Source organism: Oratosquilla oratoria, chromosome 1 (assembly GCF_046742065.1).
Source record: "Oratosquilla oratoria isolate Oo_2021 chromosome 1, ASM4674206v1, whole genome shotgun sequence".
NCBI classification, from domain to species: Eukaryota; Metazoa; Arthropoda; class Malacostraca; order Stomatopoda; family Squillidae; genus Oratosquilla; species Oratosquilla oratoria.
In genome coordinates this window covers 36724751-36736146 of record NC_134777.1, presented here as the reverse complement: position 1 = coordinate 36736146, position 11396 = coordinate 36724751, and positions in this window count along the sequence as shown.

Genomic DNA, 11396 nt, shown 5'->3' with positions numbered 1-11396 from the left:
GTCTCACCGAGGAGCGCCGTGGCCAGAACGAGGTTTTCCCACAAATCCCTTATAGGATATATGTTGTGTTGTTGGTGTGCATAATTGTGTACAATGCAGTCTTCCATAATGTGTTATATAGTATGGGGCGAAGTGTTGCATCCTGGACAGTTATCTCATGCGATCATCCCGCTTTCTCTGTTAAGTTAGAAGGAATGGTGGCCGCATCGCAGCCCATCAAGGTGGACTCTGTCCTCTGGAGTCCTGGTGTGGCGGTGTCTACGTCATGGGACCAACCCTCAACCACGAGCATGGTAGGAATTGGGGGCCAAATTGTCACAAGAACCCCTTGCTACCCTTGGGGGGTGGCACAGATCCCTGAGCACAAGTTTTGTTACCTGGTGCAAGTACCACAACCGATGTGTGTTTTAATCTGAATTTTTCACACGATGCGGGAGACGGATGACCACAAAGCTGACCCTCACCACCACAGGATTATTAACACTAGTTAGGGCATGTATAAGAGACTAGACGCGTCCCTCAATGGACCTGAGCTAAATGAACGGAAAGGCAGTAGAGACTGAATACATCATCATTCAACCCAACATCAACAGCAACGGTGGAAGCTTTACTTGGTCAAAGACAGCAGTGGAAATTGTGATACATGACTGGGGGAAAAAGGTGAGTGAACAACATTGGGTTGCCAAAGGAAATACCACACGGACAGGCTACACACAACAGCTCACGAGCGAAAGGTAGGAGGGAACCACCAGAAACTACACTTGAGCAAGCCACATTGGTATAGACTCACCTAATCAAGATTGTACAAGACCATCATACTACCTTTGTGAGTACATTCCCTTGAGAAATCCCTTTGCCATAAAATGGTAGGAAGTTGAAAGCTCACGTCACCATCAGACCTTCTTTTGCTATCCAAGCACAGTATAGTTACAAAAATCTAATTTTGAGATTATTTGATTATGGATAATTTTTGTTGCGTCTTTATTTAAGCATTTTCTTTTAACTGTAATATTCTTATACATCTTTACTGTTTCAGAATATATTTCTCCATAATCAAATTGCCATCAATCAGTTTATGTTTAAATGAGTTGTTGTTCAAATGAACCTGCAGAGGTAGATAGTTTATGAATAAGTAAAACAATTTTGAAAAATTACATTGTAGACGACAATGGTCGTTCATCTATGTTTTCCGGCTATTTTCAGATGGGTATACAGTTCAGAGAAAATGACCGGCCATGAAAGGTTAAAAATCTATTTCGATGATCGTTCATGTATATTTTCATTGATGTCACGTAACAAATATTTCAAATTAAAGATTCCTTTCATCCATCATTTAAAGCCTAAAGTGAAGGATAACGACTTATACTAATACAATAGATAGTATTTCTTTTTCTCCGACTTTTCCCAAATGTCCCCATAAAAAGTTTCAACGTGTGGTCTTCAAGTGTCTTCAAAAAATCAGTGTTTAGTAATTCTGCATTCACTTATTTACTAATGGGAATCACTAATTATCACTTTTAGATGAATGTCGATGATCAAAACATTCTAACCATTTTCTGTCATTTGTGGCCAACAGCATACTTGTTCAATATCTGAACAAAAGTTGAAGGGGGTGAGTGTGTCCCATGAAACACCTTTCTCCAGCTGAAGCCTTTACCTTTTTCCTGTGAACTTGGTAAGACGGTGAAGAGGACAATCACTAATCACCCGCGATTGTTAAATGGCCTTTCAACGCACTCACGAACTGGAGGCAAAACCGAAAGCGTTCGGTGGCACGTAAACACTTACCTCTACAGTGCTAATAGTTGCATTGATTTACCACCCTCTTCAAATATGTCATCAACATAAGTATTTTTATCTTTGCTGGACAATATTGCACCAAAGAGGTAGTCGTAGAGGTGGTAAAAGAAATATCCAAAGAAGGTAGCAGAACGAAAGGAAAGTAGAAGTCAATTCTCCAAACATGAATAAAACAGCTGGTCCACTCCAAATTTTCAATCGTGATTTCTAGCTGACATAATAGACTGCGATCTGCCCCAGACAACAAAGGATTACCGTTGATCAGAAGAGAACCAGTTGTAAATATGCCATGATGTCTTGTACAGTCTCACTGCAAACAAAAGTGTTGTGACAAAGGTGGCTTATCCACCATCCAAGAACTATCACGTGGACTACTCACAGAGTGCTTCAGCTAGAGTCTCTTGATCAAAGGTCGTCTTCATTAGATTTTATCGACTTGGTTGCCTGGTGTATGCTCGTGGATTATGACACTAGAGCTGCGAAGGAAACTGATCTCCCTCTCTGGTCTTGGCCAGAAGTCCTCCACCCTAGTTATGTTGTGTTCGTGTTAGTGTGCTGCCTGAGCTGACCTGTCTATAATATGTAAGACAGCCTATCAGAGTGGATATAGGTCACTTGTTGTGTCTCCTAACTTATCTTAGTATGCCAAGACTGAGCGGGATAAGCCAAACAGTTCTGAATACTTCATTCTAGGTCTGTTTTTTTAGTTAAACAAACTCAACCAGAGGTACATCAAAAGGAATGTTACCAAGCTGAGGGAGTTATGTTTCTATTCTTTGTGGAATCCATCAAAATAATATTGACCCAATAATGTTAAGCTAATTATGCCTGTACTACATTCTAGGAATCTAATTTTAGTTAACGCCAGACAATTTCTTTCTCCTGGATGGAAACTCCGGGCACGAGTCTGCCTCAATTAACTCATTTGTAGCCTTGTTGCATCCTTAATGTTTCACTGTAGCTAACGCCAGGGGATTTGATTTGGCACGTTCTCGTGAACTTCTTTTTTTTTTTTTTCTAGCTCCAATCTTCACAATTTCTTCCCCTTTTTAGGTACATCGTGTTTCACCATATCGAGTAACTACCCTTAAAGTAATCTTCTCCTATCAAGCTCTCACTAACGTAACGAACCCATTTGCGGGTGTTGTCATCTTTGACTTTTTTGTCGTGCTACCGCTAGACAATTTTATCTCATGAAAAAAAAAACATTTATAATTATCTCGATTATCACGTTTGCGAGAGCTATCGCTTTCTACATTTACTCTTGGGGAAGCTAAATGTTTCGCTCGCGTGAGGGAAATCTGTTTAAAAAAAAACAATCACCGCTTCAAAGAGCCGACTTTAACAAATTACATTTCTCTTCTGTTGTTCAAACACTTGCGTATTTGTTTTGTTTTCATTGTATTTTCTTCAGGTTTTACCACAGGATTCATTACAGAAAAGCGCATTCTAGACAAGAATGAGACACGCTCAGTTATAATAGCCTTAGTAATATTTGTTACATCGACCCTCACTAACAGGGAACCCGCATCTCTACAGCGGCTGAGAGGGATTCTCTGACACCCACCGTAAATATCTCTGGAAAGAAACGTTAGACGGTTGTCTTTGCTGCATAGTGTGGGACTTTCTATGACACTGGGTTTTAGTACTACGAGAATGGTTCTCAATATTTTTTTTTCCATTCCATTCTCTACTTCGTGTATTCTCAACGTTTGTGTGGCTTGCCTTCATTTTTCTCCTAAATCACATCCCATCAAAAATGTCAAGAAAAAAAGTACAGCAAAATGTTGATGAAGAGAAACCCTTTGCTTTATTACAAGATTGACAATCATAATTATCTTACAATTCTTCTTTTTTATATATAATCAGAGTATTCACATTGTACAGAAATGTATAATTTGTAGCAGCAGGCCATACCCCTCCTAAATTCTTGTCATAGCTCCCTTGGGGACCATGGAGCACCATGTTGAGAGCCACTGTACTAATAGTTGAGCATTCGCTGTAGTTGGCTAACTCCCCTTGTAAGGGGGAAAAAGCCTTTGGTAGCTACAAACGGTAGTTACAATTGAATAAACAAACAAGTGAATAGACAATACATACATTAACAGATAACATAAACAAAATTAACCAAATTCATTTATAAACAACAATATAAAATAGAATATAAACAATTAGACAGATAAGCAGTAAAAATATAAGCAAACAAATATAGATTTACAACACGCAACTCAAAAGTTCGTCTAACCGGGCCTTCTTAACCGCCTTAAAGTTTGTCTACCAGCGTACAAATTGTTACGAGGATGCGTCACTTACTGTATTTTAACTATAGTGAAGGGTCCTGACTCTAGCTAATCAGCATTGAATGTAGTGTTTTTAACTGTTGATAACACTGAAGAATAAGTGTGGATCTATCCTCAAAAATACTCCAGGTGCTGAAACAATAGCTTGTAGTGCATCAGCTGTCTTTAAGTGAAATTCCTTCATCTATTTCCCCTGTAATCTATTTGATACAAGTAAGTTGCATTGGAAATTATGAAGAACAGAAAAGGTCTTGACGGCTTATTTTTCTACGTCTATTTCATATGATAAATCACATCCGTTTTGAGCATGTTGTCAATTGCATGCTCTGCAGTCAGACATATTGTATGTTTACTTGTGATGTAGAGTGATTACAGAACTAATAGTTTTGAGCATGTTGTCAACTGCATGCTCTGCAGTCAGACATCTTGTATGTTTACTTGTGATGTAGTATGATTACAGAACTAACAGTTCGAAAAGAAGTACTCGCCCCAGCGAAGCAAAGAAAACGACATACCTTAAGAAGGTAGCAAATATTTTCGTCTCCTCTCAGACAAATGGTGAGTTGTGATAGTTTAAATTAACTAATATTCATTTCATCATTAATATCCAACAAAAAATAATAAATTAAAAATAAAATCTCGAAAAGTTACACCATTTTTTTCATCACAGGAATTTCTATACCTTATATTAGTCTGTAGCGTTTTTCATGCAGATCTTAATCACATTTTTTTCCTAGGAAAGTGAAGAGAACATGGGGAAAATATGATGCAGGCTTTGTGATACACAGGCACAAACTAACGCACACACGCGCGCGCACACACACACACACACACACACACACACACACACACACACACACACACACACACACACACACACACACACACACACACACATACACACACACACACACATACACACGCACACATGTACATATGCACACGCGCACGCACATGCACACGCGCACGCACATGCACACATGCACACTTAGGCACTGACTCACCCTCGGCCGGGCACATGAGTAGGCGCGCACGCATATGTTCATCAAGTCTCCTAAGCTTCCAAAATAGTTACTGATGTTTTGCAAGAGATGCGGCTGTATGTAATATGTATGTCTGTATTTGAACAAAACACTTTGATTAAATATAGCGCAAATCATTTTTGCGCTGGATATTATGCGCGGCATTCAGCGGAAATTGGTGAACTGCGCAAGTGACTTTTTTATTGTGAAACATGAGAACGGTGATTTATAGAAGGTTCTCAAGGTAGTATACGATGACAAGCGGAGTGCTACAGGGATCATAACTGGCGCCAGTCATATTTGTGATTCATATAGATGATAATTTATATGCAGCGGATTTTGTAAATGGTCTGGAATTGTGACCTCATTAACTCGCCTCTAATCAATAACAGGACGAAAAGATCAATCTTTCCTAGGCACCAGGAGGAGCGGCGAGTTCTTGTACAGTACAACGCCTTTACATAACAAGCCGTCAACCAAGAATTGTGGTACAAACCAACGAGAGTGAGGCAACCTGCAAACAGATCGAACTCCTGGCTGAAGGTCAGTGCTACGAACAATGCGATCCGTAACTCCTAATGGATCACCAGGTAGAGCCAAAGGTTGACGGTGGGTCACTAACAGGTCAGTGAGACGAGGCTTCACCTCTGGAAAGTCAATCTCACTTACAAAAGTTGCATACTTACAGGCCAAGTGAGCTGTGCCACTTGCTTGTAGAGACCGGAGCTGCTATGATAGGAGGTGAATCCTGAACAGTGTCAACATCAACTACGTCAAAGGAACCTAAATGACTTCCAGGAGAGAGGGTAATAGGAGCACCAGTAACGTTGGTTACCATAACTATGTTAACATGATACTCACGAATAATGGAGAGAGTTCCTTCTAATGCCAGACGACGAACACGAACAGAACCAGCAAGATTAATTCACGACTGGCAAGCCAAACCACCAAGCTCAGATTTGGCGGGAAAAAATGTCGTGCCTCGGGATGAATGCTTGGTTCTCACTACATTCTCGTATAGGTTACACTTTTTATAATAAATAGACAATAAAATCAATACTAAAATTAATGCCCAACAAAACCTATACTAATCAACAATCCAATGGGGTAGATATACAACTCCTAATTGAGCAATACGTAAGTATAATACACAACACAATTGCACGATGCTACAACGTACCACACCATCACACCATATCTACAAAGTTTATCTTGAGAGGAAATATCTACAATGAAGAGAAAGGAAAACAATGATGTACCAACATTGCACAAACATGCAAAGTGAAAGACATTCATGGAGAAGGATTTCATATAAAAAGATGTAAGTAGAATAAGACGACATAATTATGAAATGCAAAAGAAGGTGGGCAAAAGTAGGACGGTGTCATTTTCTATTTTCCAAAGTGCATTCAGGATTTCAAGGTTACTCATGGTAAAAGTACTTTGCAAAGGGAAATCAAAACATGTGCACGCACACACACACACACACACACACACACACACACACACACACACACACACACACACACACACACACACACACACACACACACACACACACACACACACACACACACACACACACACACATATATATATATATATATATATATATATGTATATATATATATATATATATATATATATATATATATATATGAGCTCTGAGCTCTCTTCCGGGAGGGTAATAGCTGTCGATCACGAGTCCAACACGTGATCCAAGACCATGGTGAATCACACACACACACACACACACACACACACACACACACACACACACACACACACACACACACACACACACACACACACACACACACACACACACACACACACACACACACACACACACACACACACACACACACAGTTTTGTCAAGTACACAATTTTCGAGGCCAAAATTTATTCCAAGTCCGCGTCCACACCATGTGATGCCAAAACTAAGTTCGCATCAATATTGTCTGAGTCTTAGGCCCAGTCCATGTCTGAATTCAGAAAATATATGTATTTTTTTTAATTATTTCAGCATATAAATGGATTTAATGAATGGAATACAAAGTTGAAGAAAAAACAAGGACCTAAGTTTTCATAAACCTGATAAGTTTGCTAGATCCAAGTGCAATATCTGTGCTTTTCTTGAACAGAATTATACGTTATATACAAATTTATGGTGATTAATTTCATAGTAGAAACTCACAGAGTTGTTAATAAAAAAGAAAATTGGCTATCATAGATTTTGTTCAAAAGCAACATCTAAAAGTATTACGTAAGACTAGATCTGTCATTAGTATTGTGTCCTTTAGATATGTTTTATTGCCCAATAAAGCAAATTGTATCTTTAAAATTTTCAAGACTGAAAATTGACTTCAAACCCTCAATTATGATCTTGCGAAAAATGATGAAGTTTATAGCCTTGGTCATTAGTCACGGAGCAGTGCAATTTACTTTGCCAACACACGCTGAAGGTACTGGCTGAAACTGGAAGTTTTTTCTTTGAATTCAGATTAGGCTGTGAGGTCGTAGACACAGTTTCACATTTGGAGTTGCGAGATCGCATTCAGGGTTTGTGCACAAGAAAATATATATCACACTTTACTAGGTAGGACAGTGTATAAATATGCATCATATATGCACACTACGTAAAATATGTATATCCTAACAAATGTTCATTAAGGTACACAAGGGCTTAGATAATGCAAAATCAGTGACTGAGTTTGTTAAGTAATTGGCAACAGCAATGAATACCATTACGATAAAATCTTTTGGGATGTAAGGTAACACTGTGTGTACTAAATCGCAGAAAATATGTGACGCTGGACAATAATAGAAGTATCAAACAAGATCCCAATGTGCATTACTGCGGCAAGTAGGGAAGCGGGTGGAATGAATAGATTAAAAAATAGTAAAATAATACTGTATGCGCCATTTTTTTCTTTTTTACAAACGACACAACAACATCTCCAGCCAGCAGCTCTACGAAAATTGGTCAGTTAAATCTAAACTAAAGTTATTGGAAAACAATTGAAAATAATTATCTTTTAAAAGATATATATATATATATATATATATATATATATATATATATATACATATACATATGTATATATATATATATATATACATATATATATATATACATATGTATATATATATATATATATATCTGATCAATCATACAAAATACAGTAAAAATTTGGCGCGCGCGCAAACAAGCAAACAAGATAACAAATAAACAAACAGTCAGACAAATAGACCAACTTCTAACTAACTAACTAACTAGCTAGCTAGCTAACAAGCAAATAAACACGTAAGTACGTAACGCCTTAGTGTGCACAGGGGACCGAGCCCCGGCAGCTTAATATGTTGGCGCGCGCAGGGAGCGCGCCTGACCGACATAAAGTTACTTGTCTCGCTATCATTACCAGCTTGTAATGAGGTCATCCATCAAGTAGCAGTGATTATTTGTGTAGAAGCATCTGGCAACTGCCACTGATAGCGGGACCTGGAATGCCGTGCCTTTCGCGCAAATTTATCTGGATCGTGTGCATATCATCTGCATAGCCATTTAGTTATGGATGCTGAAGGACACCCGCAAGCACTCGCGCACACAAGCGTAATCGGCTGCGTAAACATTCGTGAAGGTGAGTCCACGGTGCGGAGCGAGGAACAACAAGCGCCTGCACAGCCAAGCAGAGCGATTCGCGGGCAAGCAGGCTCACGCTCTTGCTTTACAATCTCTATAACTCTCACTCCATCTCAATCTCTTTCGCATGTGAACACCAATCGCTCCATCTCGACCCCTCTCGATCCATCTCAACCCCTCTCGACCATATCAACCTCTCTTGATCCAGTCGAATTACTCTTGCTCTATATCAACCCCTCTCTCTCCACTTTCAACCCTTGCCTCTTTTACATCCACCTCTAACCCCTCCCCCGTATCGAACACACCCCACTGTCTCGTGCCATTTCTCGCCGTCTGGAACCCATCACCCCCATTTCGAACTCTCTCGAACCTCTCGCCAGTTTCTGGTCAAACCTACCTGTGTGCTACATCATGCGAGGCTGCCCACAACTTTAGAAGTTATTTTGCATTTTCGAATTTCAATTGTTAGTGATCAAAACCAAATAACATTTAACTTCGCTTGAAGCACACCGATATCCTAGGGCCGGCCACTGTCAGTTGAAACTTCACGTGTGTGGGTATCTCAGTATCACTGAGATACCCACACACGTGCAGTTTCAACTGACAGTTATAACTGAACAGTTGTAACTGTCAGTTTAAACTGCACGTGTGTGGCCGGTCTAACAGAGCCTTCCGTCGAGTCCAGCAGTTAACCAACACCAAGCAATCCCCTTCTCTTTCTGCACGTTTCAGGACGATTCGTTTCAAGAGACCTACATACCCCGCCAGACGTACTCGACTTCGACCCTGGAAAAGATTTCACCTGTGTTCACGGAAACAGAGACAGAGTATACGGAAGAAACAGAAATAAGGTAACCATTTACTTATGTTTACTCTGAGGATTTGAAAATGACAAAGAATCAATATATTTTCCACAAACAGAATCAAACTGACAATTGTAATGGGTTTATTTATATAGAAAAGAGTACCGGGATGGTTCCATAACGATATTTGCCAGAGTCTGCCGACTTATTTGAATAGATTTACACTTAGTGAAAATGTGTTCTGTTAATGGTACACCTTTAATATATGTACATAAAGCATTAGATTTTGCAGGATAATGGTCTCGAGTTATGCATGGAGAGGTAGATAAGCCCATTTAGTCAAATTAACAGGTAACACAATTAAATTGTACCCTCTCACAGCTTCCATCAGCTCTCACCAGGGGAATGAAAAAATGACATTAAGAAGGATGATGAGGTTCTAGTTATTATGGAAAACACAAATGAAAACATTGTTGGGATCCCGCTGAAGAACCCCATGATGAGGACATTCAAGCACAATCATTATAGACTTCAGGTACAAAACCACCAACCACGCAAAAGAAAGAAAAAAAAAGTTCTTCAGGCTACCCAATTAGGAAAAATGCAAGACCTGTAGGAAGAAAATGAGATAACAAGGTTGAACTATTATGTACTACAAACCATTTGGCATGCTTATGTTAACTATATGTAAAAAAAAAAATCAAAAGATTTAATTAATAGTGATAAATTTTAGCCGATTAATGTATACCTGTTTGAGTGATTGAAACAATATCTGCATGGTTTACGACCAAAGGTTGTCTCGGAAGAGTCGTTGATGGGTGGCCGACCCAATGTATCTGCAGCCGGTCAGTCAGAGATCGCACGGCGACAAAAGAGGAGACAAAAAACGTCGCCGTCCTGCTTGGGTCAGCACCCTGGAGCCCACTTGAGCTCCAAACTGACGAGATCTCAAGTTCTTGGCCGGACCTACACCTGAATCCCTCACCATACCAGGCTCCCTACAATTTTGGAGGCTATATTGCATTTCCAAATTTATAAGTGCCAGAGTAAGTGGCATTTAATGTCAGTTGACTGCCTTATGTAAAAGAAGAAAATGCAGTGAAATTATTTCCTTAAGCCTTAGCCATATATATGTATGTATGTGCGTGTGTGTGTTTGTATGTATGTATATATGTATTTTGTATATATGTTTGTATGTATGTATGTATGTATGTATGTATGTATGTATGTATGTATGTATGTATGTATGTACGTGTGTATTCATGTATGTACTTATGTATGTGAATCACCATCGCTTTGAATAGCATGTGATAACAATCCCGTCTTATTATGCAGTGCTCGTATTGCCCAACCTATAGATAATTCTGTGAACTCACACACAGTGCACATTCATGGAAGGACAAGGGAAGGGAAACACGGGATATCAATGTGTTTTATTAGATGAAGAACACTTCACGGACAGTTTTGACTAACGTCTTTATCAAGACTTATGTCATTCTCTTACTTGTCCGTACAAATTCAACCATTACACATTCGTCTTGCTCAAGGGATATAGTATCGGTTTGCAATTTTGTGAAGGTTTCATGTTATGAGTGGGGCGCGATCTCAGACCTCAGGCGTACAGTATATGGGTCTGGGTAAGTAGGAAGATAGGCAAGAGGGTAGGTAGGTTAGTAGGTAGGTAGGTAGGTAGGTAGGTAGGTAGGTAGGTAGGTAGGTAGGTAGGTAGGTAAGTAGGTAGGTAGGTAGTTATGACGGAAGGAAAGTGGGTAGGTAAGAGGGAAGGTAGGGAGGTACGAGGGTAGGTAGGTAGGAAGTTATGTAATG